We start from the raw sequence: 20,856 nt of genomic DNA, 5'->3' as shown, positions 1-20,856 counted from the left end.
GGTAATCAAAGACAGACTGGCATTTAACTCTGTCATTGATACCTCTGGTGTTAAGAGAAATTATGTTCAGAGCCATATTACATAAGAAAGTGGAACCAGTCTTTACAAAACACATTTCTCTTCTGTCTCACCTGTTACCTTCTTCTTTTTCTTCTTACCAATTTCCTACCAGCCATCCTCTGAATGAGCCTTCATCAGGGTGGCAGCAGTAAAAGCGTTCACGGAGTCCATTTCAAGGAAGGGGGTAGAGGGAGGGGTGGAGGGGTTCCAGCTGTCCCCATCACCATGCTCTCCTTCCTCCTCGCTCGGGGAGAAAACAGAGTCATTTTTCCTTTTCCTCAAGTCCAGCTCCTGGGAGCACTGAGGGGAAAGGGGTGCAGCTGATGCACCAGTCTCCTCTTCCCCCTCACCCACCAGCTGCTGCAGATCCTCCGTGATGGACTGGATGGAAGAGAGGAGGGCATCTGTAGCACTTGCAGAGTCTGAGAAAAGCAGCTCCGCTGAATCCTGGGTATCCTCGCTGGACCCGCTCCACCGAGGGGCCCCACACTGGCCCTCGTTCTGAGGAGCAGAAGTGGGGGAGGGGTCCTCGCTGTTCTCGGGGGTTTTCAAACCCTCGTGCTTGTCTGGTGCAGTCTGCGGTTGTGGGGGCGTAGTGGATTTCTCTTCCACCGGCCCCGGAGCCACAGCAGGACTGATCCTGGCTGGAGGCAAGGAGTCTTTGTCCAACAAGGGTTCTTTGTTTGACTTGTTGTTTGCTTTGGCTTTTCGGGCCGGTTTGGCTGAAACAAGCACTGCCTCATCCTTTCTCATTTTGAGTCTATTGGCGTAGGCGTGAGGGCAGTTCTTAAAAACGTGTCCTTCCGAGTCACATAAATTGCACTTTGGCTGCATTGAACAGTCAGAGGCTAAATATCCCTGTTTGCCACAGGTCTTGCAGCATTTCACAGTGCAGGACGATGCCAGGTGTCCCACAGCACCACAGCGCCGACACACCTTTGGTTGTCCCACATAAAAAACATAGCCATTGCAGGCGCCCAGCCGGATTGTAGAGGGCAGGTGCCTTAAGCCTCCATTTACATTGTCCAGTAGCAAGCGAACCTCGAATTTCCTTGCTCCTGTTTTTATACCGTCAACATCTCTAACCTCAGTTCCATGGTGGACAGTGCAGTACTGGTTAAGCCAGGTGTGAATGTCCTCCGTCTTTGCCAGTTCCAAGAACATAACAACATGCACCGTTTTCCTCTCTCTCTGTGTCAGAGGCTGCAAGTCGATCTTCTCAAGGGCAGGAACTTTCCCTCTTTTTGCCTCAAACACATCCACACATTGTTCAAACAGAGGATAGGTAGCAAAAACAACCTCAAATGCTTTCTGACCTGGGAGAGCGAAGATGAAATCCAAGTGCCGAGGTTCAAAGCCAAGTTCCCTCTGCAACACTTTTCTGCTGAACTGCATACGATCCATGAAGAGGTCATCCAAAAGCTCAAAACGCACAGCATTCTTGCGGGATCCAAAAGTTGCCATTTCGTGAACTGCTAAACAAACACTGCTTCCACAAAACAAGGAAAACAATCCAACTACTCCACCTACAGGCTGGTCAAGGTATCTCCCCTGCCAAGTAAGTATGAGCTGTACAAGCCCCTGCAAGCGGCCGCACCCACAGCACAAAGCGCGCAGCCTAGGCCAGCTCAACGCCTCGCACGTCACCGCCTCCTGCTGGGCCAACTCTTTCGCACACTCTCACGCCACACTAACACTCAAAAGGGTGGGCAAAACGAGAAAACGAGCGCGCCGTTTCCTACACAACTACAGTCGCCATTGCGCATTCGCAGCATGTCCCGGGATGCAATTCGGCCTCATTTGCATAACACCAGACCGGCAGATCGCTACGCAAGCTCGCGTCGTGCGCCTGCCACACACCGAACAAACACCGGAGCCTTTTCAGCAATTTCCAAAAAACGGGCCTGCTCGCCTGCCCACAAGGCTCGGTCTCTTACCTGCTCTCCAGAGCCTGCTGCCTTCTGTGCTGTTCTCTCGGCACCGCTGCAGCGCTCACAACTCCTGCAGCGCGGGGAGAAAGTTTCCACGCTCCGCCGCAGGGAAGGCTCGCTCCGTGCGCACACGTCCTTTCAATGCCAGTTCAACAAGTGCTCCGCATTAGCAGCGTCGGGACTCCGGTGTGTCGCACCTCACCTCACCTCGACATACGACATACGACACTGCTTTACACAGAGAGTGGCGGGATTGGGATGTCAGGGCCTGACAATACTACTTTACGCAGTTAGTGGTGGGGGTGGGATGTCAGGGCTTGACAACACTGCTTTATGCAAAGAATGGAGGGGTGGGTGACAGGGCTATATGACAGTGCTTTCCGCAGAGAGTGGTGGGGGTGTGATGTCAGGGCGATACAACAGTGCTTTACATAGAGAGTGGTGGGGGTGGGATGTCAGGGCCATATGACACTGCTTTACACAGAGAGTGGTGGGGGTAGGATGTCAGGGCTATACGACAGTGCTTTACGCAGAGAGTGGTGGGGGTGTGATGTCAGGGCCATATGACAGTGCTTTACACAGAGAGTGGCGGGGGAGGGATGTCAGGGCTTGACGACACTGCTTTATGCAGAGAGTGGAGGGGAGGGTTTCAGGGCCATAAGACACTGCTTTATGCAGAGAGTGGAGGGATTGGTGTCAGGGCCATATGACACTGCTTTACACAGAGAGTGGCGGGGGTGGGATGTCAGGGCCTGACAACACAGCTTAACGCAGAGAGTGGAGGGGTGGGTGTCAGGGCCATACGACACTTCTTTACGTAGAGAGTGGCGGCGGTGGGATGTCAGGGCTTGACGTTACTGCTTTATGCAAAGAATGGAGGGATGGGTGATAGGGCTATATGACTGTGCTTTCCGCAGAGAGTGGTGGGGGTGTGATGTCAGGGCCATACAACAGTGCTTTACACAGAGAGTGGCGGGGGTGGGATGTCAGGGCCTGACAACACAGCTTAACGCAGAGAGTGGAGGGGTGGGTGTCAGGGCCATACGACACTTCTTTACGTAGAGAGTGGCGGCGGTGGGATGTCAGGGCTTGACGTTACTGCTTTATGCAAAGAATGGAGGGATGGGTGTTAGGGCTATATGACACTTCTTTGCGTAGAGAGTGGCGGGAGTTGGATGTCAGGGCCTGACGATACTACTTTACGCAGTTAGTGGTGGAGGTGGGATGTCAGGGCCATACGACACTTCTTTACGTAGAGAGTGGCGGGGGTGGGATGTCAGGGCTTGATGACACTGCTTTATGCAAAGAATGGAGGGGTGGGTGTCAGGGCCATACGACTGTGCTTTCCGCAGAGAGTGGTGGGGGTGTGATGTCAGGGCCATACAACAGTGCTTTACACAGAGAGTGGAGGGGTGGGTGTCAGGGCCATACGACACTTCTTTACGTAGACAGTGGCGGGGGTGGGATGTCAGGGCTTGACGACACTGCTTTATGCAGAGAGTGGAGGGGTGGGTGTCAGGGCTATACGACAGTGCTTGACGTAGAGAGTGGTGGGGGTGTGATGTCAGGGCCATACGACATTTCTTTACGCAGGGAGTGGCAGGGGTGGGATGTCAGGGCCTGACGATACTACTTTACGCAGTTAGTGGCGGGGGTGGGATGTCGGGGCTTGACGACACTGCTTTATTCAATGATTGGAGGGGTGGGTGTCAGGGCTATACGACAGTGCTTTACACAGAGAGTGGTGGGGGTGGGATGTCAGGGCCATATGACACTGCTTTACACAGAGAGTGGCGGGGTTGGGATGTCAGGGCCTGACAACACAGCTTAACGCAGAGAGTGGAGGGGTGGGTGTCAGGGCCATACGACACTTCTTTAGGCAGAGAGTGACAGGAGTGGGATGTCAGGGCCTGACAATTCTGCTTTATGCAGAGAGTGGCAGGAGTGGTATGTCAGGGCCTGACGAGACTGCATTCTGCAGAGAGTTGAGGGGAAGGTGTCACTTCTTTATGCAGAGAGTGGCAGGGGTGGGTTGTCAGGGCCTGACGATACTGCTTTATACAGAGAGTGGCGAGGGTGGGATGTCAGGGCCTGACAAAACAGCTTAACGCAGAGAGTTGAGGGGTGGGTGTCAGGGCCATACGACACTTCTTTGCGTAGAGAGTGGCAGGGGTGGGATGTCAGGGCCGTAAGACACTGCTTTATGCTGAGAGTGGCGGGGGTGGGATGTCAGGGCCAAACAACATTGCTTTACACAGTGAGTGGCGGGGTGGGATGTCAGGGCCTGAAGGTACTGCTTTACGCAGATAGTGGCGGGGGTGGGATGTTAGGGCTTGACGACACTACTTTATGCAGAGAGTGGAGGGGTGGGTGTCAGGGCCATACGACACTTCTTTACGTAGAGAGTGGCGGGGGTGGGATGTAAGGGCCTGACGATACTTCTTTAAGCAGAGAGTGGCGGGGGTGGGATGTCAGGGCCTGAAGATACTGCTTTTCGCAGAGAGCGGTGGAGGTGGGATGTCATGGTTATACGACAGTGCTTTCCACTGAGAGTGGTGGGGGTGGGATGTCATGGCCATAAGACACTGCTTTATGCAGAGAGTTGAGGGATTGATGTCAGGGCCATACAACAGTGCTCCAATCAGGCCTCTGCTTGAATTTGTACTCCTCCTCTCTCTCCCTACCTCTACCTCTACCTCTCTCTACCTCTCTCCCTACCTCTCCCTTTTCCCCTCCCTACCTCTCTTCCTACCTCTACCTCTCCCTCTCTGTGGGGCCAGCAGGGGGTGCTCACCCTGCGATTTGTGTGGGTCCTATTGCCCCAGTATAGTGATGGGGGACATGATCTGGCCCACCAGCGACGAGCAGGTTACCAGATCTAGACAAAGGGGGCGACTCTTAGTCGTATGAGCTTAGTCACACATCGCAGCTAGAGAGAGAGAGAGAGAGAGAGAGAGAGAGAGAGAGAGAGAGAGAGAGAGAGAGAGAGAGAGAGAGAGAGAGAGAGAGAGAGAGAGAGAGAGAGAGAGAGAGAGAGAGAGAGGTGGAGAGAGAGGGATGTCAGGGCTTGACGACACTGCTTTCTGTCGTATGGCCGCACCAACCCCGGTTCGAATCCGGGTCATGGCAGAATAGGGGCTATTACTGCTTTTACTGCTTGCACTAATGAAGGCAAAAAAAAGCCAATCGATGTGAACGAACGGCGCTTTACAGAGGAGTACTGCCTGAATGGATCGTTGATGAACGACAGAGGCCACTCCGACCTCTTCTCGGTTTTCATCTATGACTTACTAAGGATCTTCTTCACATTCGCCCATGCAGGGGAAGCCAGTTACACCAAAGCAAACGCAGGAAAGTGCATTTCAAGCAGAGACCAGGAGGGACTTGTTTACACCGAGAGTGGGCGGAGAATGGAACAATGCGCCCAGCCCTGTTGCTGGAGCCGATTCTTGATGAGATCTTGGGCTCACTAAGAGGCCCCCGCTGGATGCTAATCTTTCTGTTGTTCTTGCAGGTCCTGCGCTGCTTTTGAGCTGACAGAGCTCGTCCTGGTCTGTCGGCACAGCCCAATTGCAAATGATCGGCTCCGCGTACAGAAGGAACGTGCGTTTGGTACAAGACTGCATGAAGGCACCGGAAATACATTGGCAACAAATGACCGGTCGCTCAAGACCTCTGTGAAGTACAGGAGCGTGCAAAACAAGGCTGTTTCTGCCCAGTCTCGAACCGGGGACTTTTCAGGTGTTAGGCTGATGTGACAGCCGCTACGCTACGGAAATCTGCAGGGACTGCTTCTCATGTCTCACTTGCGTTTCAGGCTGAGAAAGGGAAGCGTCACTTTAGGAAGGGGGAGCTGCAGAGAGGAACAGAGGGCTTAATGAAACAAAACGCTGAAACCCGGGATTGAACCAGGGACCTTTAAATCTTCAGTCTAACACTCTCCACACCCACCTGCTCCAGCCTTCCTGTGTTGCGGCATGAGCGCACCAAGAGGAGCGGGAGAGTGTTGCAGGAACGTCACTCAGAAGGAAACCCAGGTGCGCCCTCTGAGCTCTGTCCAGCGCATCTTCCTCGCATGGACTCCTGCCTGCGACGGGCAGGAAACAATTAGCAAGAACAGAACAACACCCCACGGGTGTCTCATGACCACACCTTAGGTTGTGAAAGGTGCAGGTGTGAGGGGTTGCCGGGCTACTTTGGAGCAGAGCTTGGGCGGAGGGGGGGCGGGAAAGCAGACAAAGAGGTGACACCTCAAGGTCTGCACAATCACAGCTCTCCGCCACCCCAGGCTTCCGCTCGATAAGCTACTGGACACACCCGCCCCTCCTCACACAGACCGTGGAAAAGCCCCCGAGTGGGAGGGCTCTCTCTTCCTCCCAGGAGCTCTCGGACACGACGCACAGACAGGGCGCAGGGAGCCGTCGCCTGCAAACACGGCTCCAGGCAGGACTCCACTCCGCAGGAGCCGCAGAGCAGAGGAGATGGGGGCAGCTTAGCTCCTGTGCAAAGACCTGAGCTGTTGTTGCTGTGGATGCTGTCTTTTCTGTTCTCGGGGTAGGACATCAGGAAGCACATTGAAGCGCTGCGACATGCACTGTACAGATCCCGCCACTACTGGGCCCGATTTCCCCGGAACGAAACCGTTTCGTTTGTTGTCACGCACACTGTTTGGGGATTCGCCTAGCGCTGTGATCGAACATACCCACTCACCTCTTAGTGTGGCGGGATCTGCACAGCGGATGTCGCAGCATATCCTGCTTTCACTTCAATGCATGTCCTGATGTACCCTGGTCTCCCGCGTGACAGGTGGGGATACTTGCCACTATACTAACGAGGAAGACATCGCTCTATGCATTGTGTGTAAAATACTTACTTGCAGCATTGTGGGTGCTGCGGTTTAAATGCTATTGGTTTGTGAACAGAATACCCCTATCCCAGTACATTGTGCCACATTAATAAACACACGAGAAAAAGAGATTCAGAACGCAAAGCTGTGTCAGTGTTCTGTGTAAAAAATCGGTTTGAACATCATGGGAGCTGTTTTTAATAAGCTGCTGAGTAAAGAATATTTTAATCTTCCTGCTGTCAGTAGTATTGTGCATATAGTTGACTCTTACCTGAATGAAAACAGGACGCAAAGGAAGGGTTTCAGAATTCAGACAAAGCTTTATTCCCGTGCTTACAGTCTGGGTAATTGGAGACTGCGCTGTTATGCTTCCTATGGTCATATACGGGTTTTTCGCATGAAGCCGTATTGAACAGTATTTCTCGCGTTGTGAACTTGTGTATCCAGCAGTCCCCCGGGTTCCAGTTAGTGCGTAATTACGCATCGATGAAAAATCGGAGGTTTAAAAAAAGATAATTAGCTCACTGACACTTTGATGTATCAGTGAGCTAAATATCCACGTCGTGGTCTTTAAAATGCATTTGGTTTGAAGGCGTTCTGTGCTTCCGTTGCGAAGATATGGACAAAAGAATATTCGTGCTTGGTCCAAAAAATGTAATATAAACGAAAAAGTAAAGGCTGAGAAAGCATTCACAATGTATTTTATGCACAAAGCAAGTATTCTCGCGATTCTAAGAGGTTTCGTGTAAACGCTACAGGCGTGGCAAAATCGTTTTCGAACTTCAAGCTAACTTTACCCCGGTAAAAAAGCAGCGTCGTAAAAGAGGTGACGGAGCTGTCCTCTCAATAAGAAGGGTGCCAGCGAGCCTTGCTCTCGCTTACGGCCACACCCCCTTGAGCACGCCTGATCTCGTCTGATCTTGGAAGCTAAACAGGGATGGGCCTGGTTAGTACTTGGATGGGAGACCGCCTGGGAATACCAGGTGCTGTAAGCTTTTAAGCGCAGGAGGCGCCCTATCCCCGCTCGCTCGCTCATTCCCCTGTTCACATGTGCAGTGCGGCTTGTCCGTCTGTTTATTTGTCAGCTTTGGCGAGACACGGGTGCTTGTGTATTAGCGTGAGCGTTTTTTATTCTGATCAGGAACAGTTTTACAAGTCCGCAAAGGATCGAGGAAAGGTTTATCGCCAGCTGAAAAGAGACACAGCGCTTCGGCTGTGGAGACTTGTTCGGCTGGCGTTCGTAGAGTCGCGTTTTTCAGAATTGTATTGAGATCGTTTTCCACAGAGCTCAGATGTCAAAGCACAGCAGCAGCTCTCCACAGCGATCCTCTATAGCGCCCTTTCTCCCGCAGCTCCGTCCTCATTGGAAGGAAGCAAGAGTGAAAGGCTGAAGTGAAATAGAGCGGGGACGAAGGCAGTGAAGAGAGAGAACGTGGGAAGAAGAGAAAAACGCAAGGGAAAAAAAGCAGCGTCGTAAAAGAGGTGACGGAGCTGTCCTCTCAATAAGAAGGGTGCCAGCGAGCCTTGCTCTCGCTTACGGCCACACCCCCTTGAGCACCCCTGATCTCGTCTGATCTCGGAAGCTAAACAGGGATGGGTCTGGTTAGTACTTGGATGGGAGACTGCCTGGGAATACCAGGTGCTGTAAGCTTTTAAGCGCAGGAGGCGCCCTATCCCCGCTCGCTCGCTCATTCCCCTGTTCACACGTGCAGTGCGGCTTGTCCGTCTGTTTATTTGTCAGCTTTGGCGAGACACGGGTGCTTGTGTATTAGCGTGAGCGTTTTTTATTCTAATCATGAACAGTTTAACAGGTCCGCAAAGGATCGAGGAAAGGTTTATCGCCAGCTGAAAAGAGACACAGCGCTTCGGCTGTGGAGACTTTATTAATAAGGCCCCTCAGTAGTTGAGATCTCTGTTATACCCATCTAGAAACATGCAATCAGCATGTTATTGCTGAAGCAATAGTCACAACATTATTCCACACCTGGGTGAGATGCGGGTTATGATGACAGTCATGCTTTCTACACCTTATACTGAGCTCAGAAATGGACCAAGCGGACATCTCACGAGCAGATCCCTCCGCGTATAAGAAAGGCAACTTGTCTCAGCAAAAATACAAAAAGGCAAAAACCCCACACTTGGAATGCAAACGTACCCTAAAAAGGAAACACGGTTTTAAAACGAACTTGATTTTCCCCTGGAGAAACCTTTTTATGGACACACATCGCATCTATTACACATGTAGAACTAAATATAAAGATAAAACTTAATATAAGAAGTCATGACATATCACACATGACGAAGTCTGGTCCAGAATAAACAGTTTACACTGACCCACCTTTATTTACCCTGGTCACTCACTTCTATTAACTGTTTAACTGGGTAACAAATTAATATTTGTTTCAATTTGGGATCTACACCTGGGAGCCCTGAAATGTTGGCCAGAGGGGAGAAGCTGATATTCAGACGTGAGAATATATTAAAATAAAGGATCTGATGTTGTTTTTCACCTGTCTAATCAAAGCTTGTTCAAAAATTATCTGATTATAGGACACACGAGTTTATAATCATACTCATTCCACTTTTTAACCCCGTATATATGCACAATATGAAACGTATATACACTAAATCTCACGTGTGACTCCCATAATATACATTTCTTTACGAAAATTAGGAACACTTACTACAATTATCAACCCCCCATGACGAGGCAATATTTCATACCTTTGTTTCTTTGTGGGTTCAAAGTTCTGTCCTGTCGTTTCACACGTAATGTTTTGGTAGTTATCTCAATTTTCCTTTGCAATTATCTCCAAGATCATCATCAACTTTTTGTAAAACGCTATGCACAACTGATATTTAAAGAAAGTCCTGTACCAAAACGTCTTCGTAGGGAAAGACAACTTTTTTTCCTTACGTTAGTCGCTACACGGTTACTCAAAAAATCCATTCACCGCCTTTAAAAAAAAAGTTTCGTTTTTTATTGTGGTTCACTGATATTTCTGTCACAATTCTGAGGGACTCCAAATAAAATTCACTTGCCGGTATAAAGACGCCGGCGAGGATAAGACAGGTATCGAGCCACCTGCGTATCTAGCGGACGTTTAAAATAAAAAAAATGGCGTGTAATGTTGCGAAGGGCTACTGTTTTTTTTATAGTTTGTCGATTGTAAGGGACGTGGGCCGTGACAGAAATACTGGACGGGGTGAGAAAAGGTTTATTGATGGTTTATTGTACCGCAACGGTCACAATTGACTCACCAGCAAAGATGGCGCCGAGGCCACATCGGCTCCCTCCCGCCCTGCCTCGCACCGAAGCTCGAGCTGCGGAGCGCGACGCCAAACCGCCAAACCGCCAGTCCACGGGCGCGGGCGCCGGACATAGACGTCATAAACCCTTCCGAGGCGCAGGAATTATAGATCACTGTAGTTTCTTCTGGACCCGGGTTAGGGACAGTGTGCCCTCCGTGAGAGTCTTCTGAGGAAGCCAGTGTCTCATGGGTGTCCAGGCTTGGTACCATCTGTCCATCACAGGACACACAGACACACACACTCACACACCCTGGACAGGACACCAGTCCATCACAGGACACACACACACTCACTCACACACCCTGGACAGGACACCAGTCCATCACAGGACATACACACACCCTAGATAGGACACCAGTCCATCACAGGACACACACACACTCACACACCCTGGACAGGACACCAGTCACTCACAGGACACACACACACACTCACACACCCTGAACAGGACACCAGTCCCTCACAGGACACACACACACAACCTGGATAGGACACTAGTCCCTCACAGGACACTCAGACACACACACTCACACACCCTGGACAGGAACCAGTCCATCACATGACAAACACACACTCACTCACACACCCTGGACAGGACAGCACTCCATCATAGGACACACACACACCAGGGCCAGTTTTCCCAGAAGCCAATTAGCCCAAAAGCCTGTCTTTGGACCCGAAGAACACAGGGAGAACATGCAGACTCCACACAGACAGTTCCCCCCCCCCCCCGGGTCCAGACCCGAACCCGGAGCCCCCCCGCGCTGAACCCCTCCGTACAGACGGCCGCACACAGCTCCGTTGTTCCCGATTCCCGAGGTGATCTGTTAAAAGAAGCCGGTGTGTTGCCTCCAGGTGACATTTCCTACTGGAGTCAGGACAGGAGGCTCTTCTGTACACAGAAGGGGGTGGGGGTGGGGAACAAGCCGCCCAGCCCTGTGGTTGAAGCCGATACCCCGGCTTCTCTCCAGACACAGCTGGGTGAGCTCCTCCAGTCAGTACAGGGGGCTCTACTGTACACAGAGGGTGGCGGGGGTGTGGAACAACTCCTTTGTTCGGGGCCTTGGGGCATTCTTGTTGTGAAAGGCGCTATGTAAAAAAAACTGAATTGAAATTGAATCTTACAGGTTTGGGTTTTTCAGAGATCTTGTCAGAGATCTTGTCTGACGTGCCTGTTTCAAAAACGTAACGACACTCCTCACGTCCGAGCGCCGCCGGTCTGTGACGTAACGTATCCTTACACAACCATGACGGTTTCATCATGGACAGCACGAAAGCCCGAAAAGTGGTTGACGTTTTAATTTGGCAACGCCACGATGGATCCCAGTTTTTTTTTTTATTTTGGAGGCCAAAAAGGACAAAAAAGGAAACGTCCGGAGTGGATCGATGGTCATCTCTGCGGTTGTTCTGATGTTCTGAAAAAACAAAACAAAAAAAAAAACGGCTCGCTTGCCCGGTCGTGTAGTGTTTCCACACCCCACGCAAATCAACTTCTCTTCGCCCCCGGGGGCTCGTCGCCCGCAGCACCCCTCTCACGTGATAGGGGCTTCCCCCGGCTGTGACGTACTTACCCTACCCCCTTCCGCCAACGTCATACCGAAGGTCGCACTTCGGGCCGCGGCGATGTTGACGGACTGTCTTGTAGCGTGAGAAGGGTTTAAATTTCGACTTAAGGAGTTGGCCATCGTTATATTTCGCGAGGTATCATACGGGGGGAAAAAGAACATTTATATTTATCAACCTACTAGTAATACTGGGTGGATGTCACGTTCCCCAAAGTTCAGTGCCTCTCTCTAATAAAGTAGAAACGTGACATTGAACTCCGTTCGAAACGGGAGAAATCACCAGGACACGATACAACTGACGTCCGGAAAAGAAAAAAAGAACTCCTATTCCCATTTGTAATGACCCCGTAGTGTTTTTCCCGGTGTGCGCTCATCTTTCGGAGACCCGTTTCTCTCTGGTGTTTTGCTGTTGGAATAAATGCCGAGGTGACCCTTCTGTGTGGAGTCTGCGTGTTCTCTCCAGCGGGTCGTTTCCTACACCGCAGGGGCTGATCGAACCGGGGTCTCCCAATCGTCACAGAAGTGTGTGTCGTTTTGGGTGGTGGTGGGGGGGTGCATCGGGGATACTGCGCCCCGAGGGGATAACCTCTCACCTTACTCCGGACGAAGGGAGAAGACCTGTACCTTCACGAGTCCGGGTTGTGAAAACTTCTTCTGGCAGTTCAAAACGTTTCGAAGAGACTACAGCGCTACCCTGTTTTCCATTTCTATCGTGTATTATTATACAGTCATAAGTATCTGTACTGATCACAGATCCCCCTCTCACTACCAGGACTGAAGCCCAGTGCAGCACGAATAATAATAATAATTAATAAGTCTGGACTCTCCACTCAGAGCTCTTCCCAGGTCAGGGGGATCCCCTCCAGCCCCCCCAGTGTGCAGCCCCCACGTGGATGATGCTCCAGTCCGCTCAGCACACAGCAGCTCTCAGTGGGGAGGAGAGCAGAGGGATGGAGCCAGTTCAGAGAGGGGGGTGATAAGGAGGCCATGATGGGTCAAGACCAGGGGGGGAATCAGGCCAGGACACTGGGGTAACACCCCTACTCCTCTCCAGAAACACCCCGGGATTGTTAACGAGCACAGAGAGTCAGGACCTCGGTTTGACGTCTTATCCGAAGGACGGCGCCTGTTTACAGTCCAGTGTCCCCCGTCACTATACTGGGGCATCAGGACCCACACAGACCGCAGGGTGAAAGCGCCCCCTGCTGGCCCCACTCACACCTCTCCCAGCAGCAACCTCAGTTTTTCCCAGGAGTCTCCCCTCCAGGTACTGACCAGGCTTCTACCTGCTGGGCTCCAGTGGGGAGGGGGCTGCTAGCTGGGAGCTGCAGGGTGAGATGGCTGCTGGGCAAACGATGGCTAAAGAGCTTCCTAGGACACCCTGGAGTTCGTGGTCAACTTCCTTCTCTTCAGACGGAGGTGGCTTGAAATCTGTCTCGTTTCAAGGAGTATTGGACACGATGCTCCCCCTGCTTTAGCCCCGCTAACTGGTGGCACGCCGACAACGAGGGCTCTCGGCCTCAATCCATCAACCACAAACTCTCCGGGATGAAAGAGAAAGACAGACTCTGTTCGTTCGTTTCGGGGGGGGGGAGGGAAAAAACCAAAAGCTTTTTTTAAAAAACATTTTAATGATGCTTAACAAAAGAACAAAAATTACAATACAGATTAATGTCAAGGGTTTATTTAGTGACCCCCCCTCCATCTTACGATCATCACAGGACCTTAAAATAATACTTAATAATACAAGGTCATGCAGACGGTCTGAGGACTCAGGTGGAGATAATGTGAACGTTTTCCACAGTCCAGTCTGGGGTCCCTCAGCTTCAGTCCAGACTGGGGTCTGGGGTCCCTCAGCTTCAGTCCAGACTGGGGTCTGGGGTCCCTCAGCTTCAGTCCAGACTGGGATCTGGGGTCCCTCAGCTCCGGTCCAGTCCAGTCTGGGGTCCCTCAGCTCCGTACCAGTCCAGTCTGGGGCCCCTCAGCTCTGGTCCAGTCCAGTATGGGGCCCCTCAGCTCCAGTGCAGTCCAGTCCAGTCTGGTGTCCCTCAGCTCCAGTGCAGCCCAGTCTGGGGTCCCTCAGCTTCGGTCCAGCACAGTCTGGGGTCCCTCAGCTTCGGCCCAGCACAGACTGGGGTCCCTCAGCTTCGGTCCAGCACAGTCCGGGGTCCCTCAGCTTCAGTCCAGACTGGTGTCCCTCAGCTTCGGCCCAGCACAGACTGGGGTCCCTCAGCTTCGGTCCAGACTGGGGTCCCTCAGCTCCAGTGCAGTCCAGACTGGGGTCCCTCAGCTTCGGTCCAGCACAGACTGGGGTCTCTCAGCTTCGGTCCAGACTGGGGTCCCTCAGCTTCAGTCCAGCACAGTCTGGGGTCCCTTAGCTTTGGCCCAGTCCAGTCTGGGGTCCCTCAGCTTCGGTCCAGCACAGCCTGGGGCCCCTCAGCTCCAGTCCAGTCCAGTCTGGGGCCCCTCAGCTTTGGTCCAGCACAGTCTGGAGTCCCTCAGCTTCGGTCCAGCACAGACTGGGGTCCCTCAGCTTTGGCCCAGCACAGACTGGGGTCCCTCAGCTTCGGTCCAGCACAGACTGGGGTCCCTCAGCTCCAGTCCAGTCCAGTCTGGTGTCTCTCAGCTCCGGTCCAGTGCAGTCTGGGGTCCCTCAGGTTCGGTCCAGCACAGTCTGGGGTCCCTTGGCTCCAGTCCAGTCCAGTCTGGTGTCCCTCAGCTCCAGTCCAGTCCAGTCCAGTCCAGTCCTTGGTGGGGAAGGCGACTCCGATCTTAGCTGGCACAGAACCAGGAAAGGAACCTGGAAAGAATATTGTTATTGCAGGTGTGAGGGACACAGACACGGACATCACCATGACATCAAACAGCAAGAGGAGACTCCTTCTTGAATCACAGACACGACCGGGCGGCGTCCCCCTGTCTGCTCACCTGCACCTCCTCTTCTTCTTCTTGTCCTTCCCGGCAGCCTGCTCCTCCTCTCCCTCGCTCTTCCTCTCCTGACACACGGTCTCTGCCGCCTCCATCGGCTCGTCCTTATCATCTGTCTCCACCGACATGCAGCTCAGGGACTTTAAAAAGACGCACCAGCACTTCTGAAGCAGAGACAGGAGAGTCACGTTAAGAGTCGGACTGGACACTCCAGGACATGAACACTGCACTGAGAGAGAGAGGGGTTCATACACACACACTGACTGGAGACTCCAGTACATGAACACTGCACTGAGAGAGAGAGGGGTTCATACACACACACTGACTGGACACTGGACAGGAGTAAAGAGAGGATCAGAGCATTACCCACCTTCTTTTTCTTCTGTCTCACAGGAGGTGGTGATTGGACCTCCTCCAGCTGGAGTCCGAGTAGGGAGAGAGGGGGCAGGAGAGGGACAGCACAGGGAGAGAAAGAGAGAGACAGGTGAGTCAAGTGTCCCAAGAGTACAGAGACTCTGCTGAGATCACACTCGCAGTGAGTGAGCCTGGGTGTAGCCCACTAATACTGACCCACTGTACACCATAGGACAGAGAAGAGGAGGAGGAGAGAGACACACTGCCTAGACACCACAGGACAGAGAGGAGGAGGAGAGAGACACACTGACTGGACACCACAGCACAGAGAGGAGGAGGAGAGAGACACTGACAGACAGGGCTGACAAGACAGACAAGATGGCGAAACTCCACCACAGACAGGACAGGAGGCAGGGTGGGACCAGCACTGACCTTCTTCCTCTCTCCTGCCGGAGGAGCTGTCTCCACCTCCTCTTCCTCCTGCAAGTCAAGAGACAGGCTGAGAGAGAGACGGGCTGGTGGGACATCGGCGAACAGAGCTGAAGGCAGAGAGCCGGGGAGACAGGCCCAGCTGGGACAACGCAGGACAGACAGAGAGACAGACAGAAAGGAAGGAGAGAGAGACACAAAGATGAAGGCACAGAAAGACAGCAGGCAAAGAGAAAGATTGAGGGACAAACAAACCGAGAGAGAGAGCGGAAGGAGAGAGAGAGAGGAAGGAGAGAGAAGGACAGACAGACTGACAGACGGGGCTGAAAGAGAGAGAGACAGAGAGGCAGGGACAGACAGACAGCAGGACGAGAGAGAGACAGAGATCGAGGGACAATAATTTGGTTTCGAAATTTATTCTGAAAATATACAATCATTCACTCCTGAAAAATATCGAGTTCAAATTATACATTATGTACAATATTGTAATCAACATATGGCTAATCATCAAAAATAAAAAAAACTGTACTGGGGGACACAGCTGGCTGTGCTGTTCTGGACAGAACACACTGAGGTCCAGTTTCCACCTCCTGCAGGATCAAACAGCACCTCCACTGGCTCTCCAGTGAACAGAGGGACAGACAGAGAGGCTTCAGGCTGCAGGGTGACATTGTCTCTGTGAGCTGAAAGACAATCAGGACAGAGGATGATATAAGAACACACTCTGTCAAGAATATAGAGCCCTCTAGTGATCTTACTGTAGACCTGCTCACCACCCACAGTGACGATCACAGTGCTGATACTGCTTCCATTAAGGTCCCTCACTGTGTAGTTGCCCTGATCAGCTGGAGTGAGGGAGCGGAGTGTCAGAGAGCTGTTCTGCACTGACACTCACTGTTCGTACCTGGGGCCAGGGAGCCCTGCGCTGCTCAGTAAGACTATACGATTCTGGACAGATCGTGCAGGATCAAACAGCACCTCCACTGGACCAGCAGTGTGGAGGGGGGAGACAGAGAGGCACCAGGCTGCAGGCTGTGGACTTCTGAGTGAGCTGAAAAGGGACAGGTAGAAACATGTTGAATATTTAGTTTTACAACAATACCTTGAGTTTGGACTGCGATCAGCTTCATTTTGTATTTCAGCTGTGAAAATGCAATTTCAAAAATGCACGCCCCAGTCATGTTAGGTTCAAGTTACAGTTGCATCACAACTCAATACATTTGCAATTCACTTCAAATGTTGTTTTTGTTTGATCCAGTCTGTCCTCACCTAAAGGAGATACTTACTTTTAACACCTTTTATTTCTTCTGGGAGGTTAACTGGCTTCTGAGAAAATTGTTCCTGGTGTTTGTGTTGTGTATGCCTTGCAATGGAGGGGTGAGAAATAATGGACTTATTACATTATAATGAATAATAATTGCTTACACTTATATAGTGCTTTTCTGGACACTCCACTCAAAGCGCTTTGCAGGACATGGGGACTCCCCTCCACCACCACCAATGTGCAGCATCCACCTGGATGATGGGACGGCAGCCATAGTGCACCAGAACGCTCCCCACACACCAGCTATGAGTGGGGAGGAGAGCAGAGTAATGAAGCCAATTCATAAATGGGGGTTATTAGGAGGCCATGATTGGTAAGGGTCAATGGGAAATTTGGCCAGGACACTGGGGTAAAACCCCTACTCTTTTCGAGAAACACCCCGGGATTTTTAATGACCACAGAGAGTCAGGACCTCGGTTTTACGTCTCAGCTGAAGGACGGCACCTGTTTACAGTTTTTCCAGTGTCCCCGTCACTATACTGGGGCATTAGGACCCACATGGACCACAGGGTGAGAGTTCCCCCTGCTGGCCCCACTAACACCTCTTCCAGCAGCAACCTTAGTTATTATTGTGAAGAATGAAAGAATATTAGGAACATGAAAAGGTTGAATGTTTTAAATGCGTTTTTTTACTGAAACATCCGCTACAGAGATGCGCACACACGTCATTACAAACGCACACCTGCACAGAGACGTCCTCAAGCGCCTTGTTCACAATTATGGGCTCCAATAGGAACAAAAAACGCCAGCCTGACAACTCGAGCATTCAAACCAAGAACCCAACACGTACTTACGTTGGTAGCCTGTGCAGAAAAGCAGAAAGAACCACAAGCCTTCTCTATTGGGAGGAAAAACACACACTCCCTCTCTCACACTCCTGATTTCCTTAAATAGCTCATTCTTCATCTCTGGCTCCTACATACAGTATAGCAGCGCTCAGTCTGCTTTGAATAAGCCATAAATCTAAGATTTGTTTTATCTGTTCCTCTTGTCTAGGCCTAGAGCTGCTTTTCATAAAAGAGCTGTTTGCATAAATAGCTAGGGTTACAGCTGAAGACACCAGCTTCATCCCCCAGTGTGTTATACGTCGGGATAAAGAGAAGAGGGCCAGGCCGTGCCATTTCATAGATTTTTCTTCTGAAAAGTCAGTTTCTCAGAGGCAGATTTAGCCCCTCATGCATTGTAGAGAGATAGACACGCCCGCGCGCGAACAGTTAGAGCTGCACCCTCACACAGAGTCAGACCCGCACAGACACGTCCTCTTGTTTAAACAAATACACAAACCTGACGGCGCTCACAATGATTCAGACACACACACACACACACACACACACACACACACACACACACACACACACACACACACGACATCAGTAGTCACTCTCGCACACTGGACCCCAGCTCAGTCCTCACCTCCAGCTCCTGCAAACCGCTTCGAACAAACTGCATTAAGAAAATTAGGTTGCGTTCCGGTAGCAGGCCATCCTGGGCACCAGTGTGAGTTACACACTCATTTGTAAAAGCCCTTCCGCATCGTCGGGCATGCTTCACAGTGCTGGACCTGGGGTGTGGGTGCTGTCTGTGTGGAGTTTGCATGTTCTCTCCCTGGTCTGTGGGGGTTTCCTCCAGGTGCTCCAGTTTCCCACAGTCCAGGGACAGGCTGCCACTTTCACTGGGCAGTGCACCGTCACCGTGGCAGCATGGTGGGTCGGATCTGATTTCAGTCTTTATTTCCTTTTTTAGAGATCCTGTAACCAGGACCTGTTCACTGCCATGACGGACACAAGGAACAATAAAGCCGAAGTCTTGTTTCCCACAAGAAACAACAAAACCGAAGTATTGTTCGATGTGCCGGTACAAACTTTTAGGTTATATAGTCCTTCCTTGCTGCTTCAGACGTCATTCCGTGTTATGGTAAGGGGGGGGTCGTGGTATTTGGCCAGTTAAGAGACCCTGGCCAAATGGTCAGTTTAAGATTATGCCCCCTCGCATCTGGAATCCTTATCAGTTAACCCCCTTTCCTGCCATAAACCCCTGTTGCTTAGAAGTATAATTTTCAGGCAGAACTGACTTAAGTTAACCCTATTTACATCTTGTCTCTTACTTCAGCCCTCTTCCATTTGCTAGTTTAAAGTTGTACAACCCATTTGTATGCGACAAAAGAAGCCAGTCTGTTTCCGCCCGGTTTCGAACCGAGGGCCTTTCGCATGCAAGGCGAACATGATAACCACTACACTACGGAAACGGTGGTAAGATGTGCCCAGCGGCCCAGTGCTGAGCTTCGCCAATGCGTTTCAGCTGCTTCCAGTGCCTTTATTGGAGTGCGCTGATGGACCGTGCTCTCTCTCCAGAGACCAGCACGCCTGTCATGGACGGAGCAGGAAAGGCGGTGCCACATTCTACAGCCCTCTCCACGCAATCGGGCTACTGAAGTGGAGAAAATCGCCTCTCCAGAAAGTGCAAATATCATAGAAGTAGAGGTAGGGAGAGAGGAGGAGTACAAATTCAAGCAGAGGCCTGAGTGGAGCACTGTCGTATGGCCCTGACATCAATCCCTCAACTCTCTGCATAAAGCAGTGTCTTATGGCCATAACATCCCACCCCCACCACTCTCAATGGAAAGCACTGTCGTATAACCATGACATCCCACCCCCACCACTCTCTGCATAAAGAAGTGTCGTATGGCCCTGACACCCACCCCTCCACTCTCTGCGTTAAGCTGTGTTGTCAGGCCCTGACATCCCACCTCCGCCACTCTCTGCGTAAAGCAGTATCTTCAGGCCCTGACATCCCACCCCCGCCACTCTCTGTATAAAGCAGTGTCATATGGCCCTGACATCCCACCCCCACCACTCTCTTTGTAAAGAAGTGTCGTATGGCCCTGACACCACCCCTCCACTCTCTGCGTTAAGCTGTGTTTTCAGGCCCTGACATCCCACCTCCTCCATTCTCTGTGTAAAGCAGTGTCATATGGCCCTGACATCCCACCCCCACCACTCTCTGCGGAAAGCACTGTCATATAGCCCTGACACCCACCCCTCCACTCTTTGAATAAAGCAGTGACGTCAAGCCCTGACATCCCACCTCCGCCACTCTCTACGTTAACCCCTGTTAACTCGCTTGCTGAATGATCTCTCAAGAAATCCCTGGTGAGATTCAACAGGTGTTTTCTTCAACAGCCACTAAAAGTCTGATGACCTTCTCTGGATTTCCTGAATATGATGTAAAATTAGTTCAAATCATTTGGTAGTTAACAGAACAAAATGCTTTGGAGGTACATTTAAAACAGCAGAGCAACACTGTAGCACTTCGTGTGTGACTGAGTTTAATTGTGTAAACCTGTCTCTCTATGAACACGAGCAAAGAGTTCTCACTCAACAGAAGATTGCGATGTGAGCACAATAATGTAAGACATCTGGTGATGCCAGGGATTGAACTACATCCCCTATGGCACAGATGGTGGAACTGACTTAAAGATGTGCATATGTTCACTGACCACAATCCACCCTTCATGAATAATTGAAATGAATAATTTATTTTTATATCCAGTCACATGGGCGACGGTGGTTGATTCTTCAACGGGGGAGAGCGTTTTTCTACCTCCTTACTCGACTGTCTTTCAATTATGTTTTCTTTGAAATCTTTTTGCATCTTTTAAGTGCTTGCGATTAAATTACGCATAGAAAAACAGCAGTACAGTTGATGTTCATGGACCGATGCACACAACTCCAGTGATAAAGCCGTCTGTAAATATTGTAGAAGAACGTTAAAGGGCGAAACAACGCTCCAACCACGGGAATGGTAACAAGAAGGATCATGTTCTTATTTAATATGTGCTTTTGAATTGCCTTGTCAATACACACAGGCTTTAGAGATGGACAAATAATTTACAGTGGTGTTTGTAAACAAAGATGGAACATGTTTTTTTCTATACCAGGAAGAAAGGAGCAGAGTCTTAAACTTTAAGAGACAGAAACAATACCTCATCACAGCTAACACTAATTAAAACAACATCACAACAGAAGAGTGAAGCCTTGGGTGAATCAAATTAGTTTTCATTGGTCGTCTGTGTCTTCATAACTTTGTAGGTGAGAGAGAGGATTGCGA

The 20,856-nt window shown here is 51.0% G+C and overlaps 1 non-coding gene and 2 pseudogenes across 1 annotated transcript; 2 read left to right on the top strand and 1 right to left on the bottom strand.

Moving 5' to 3' along the window:
* The first annotated feature begins 7,713 nt into the window (after positions 1 to 7,713).
* On the top strand, positions 7,714 to 7,832 carry LOC148667091 (5S ribosomal RNA; annotated as a pseudogene).
* Positions 7,833 to 8,369: 537 nt separating this feature from the next.
* Positions 8,370 to 8,488, top strand: LOC148667090 (5S ribosomal RNA; annotated as a pseudogene).
* Positions 8,489 to 18,921: 10,433 nt separating this feature from the next.
* On the bottom strand, positions 18,922 to 18,994 carry trnaa-ugc (transfer RNA alanine (anticodon UGC)). The gene has a single exon. It is a non-coding gene; the product is annotated as a tRNA-Ala (tRNA).
* Between the last annotated feature and the right edge of the window lie 1,862 nt (positions 18,995 to 20,856).

Source organism: Lepisosteus platostomus, chromosome 5 (assembly GCF_059453375.1).
Source record: "Lepisosteus platostomus isolate fLepPlt1 chromosome 5, fLepPlt1.hap1, whole genome shotgun sequence".
NCBI lineage: Eukaryota > Metazoa > Chordata > Actinopteri > Semionotiformes > Lepisosteidae > Lepisosteus > Lepisosteus platostomus.
Note: the sequence above shows the minus strand (reverse complement) of the source record. Positions and strands in the feature narration are given on the sequence as shown.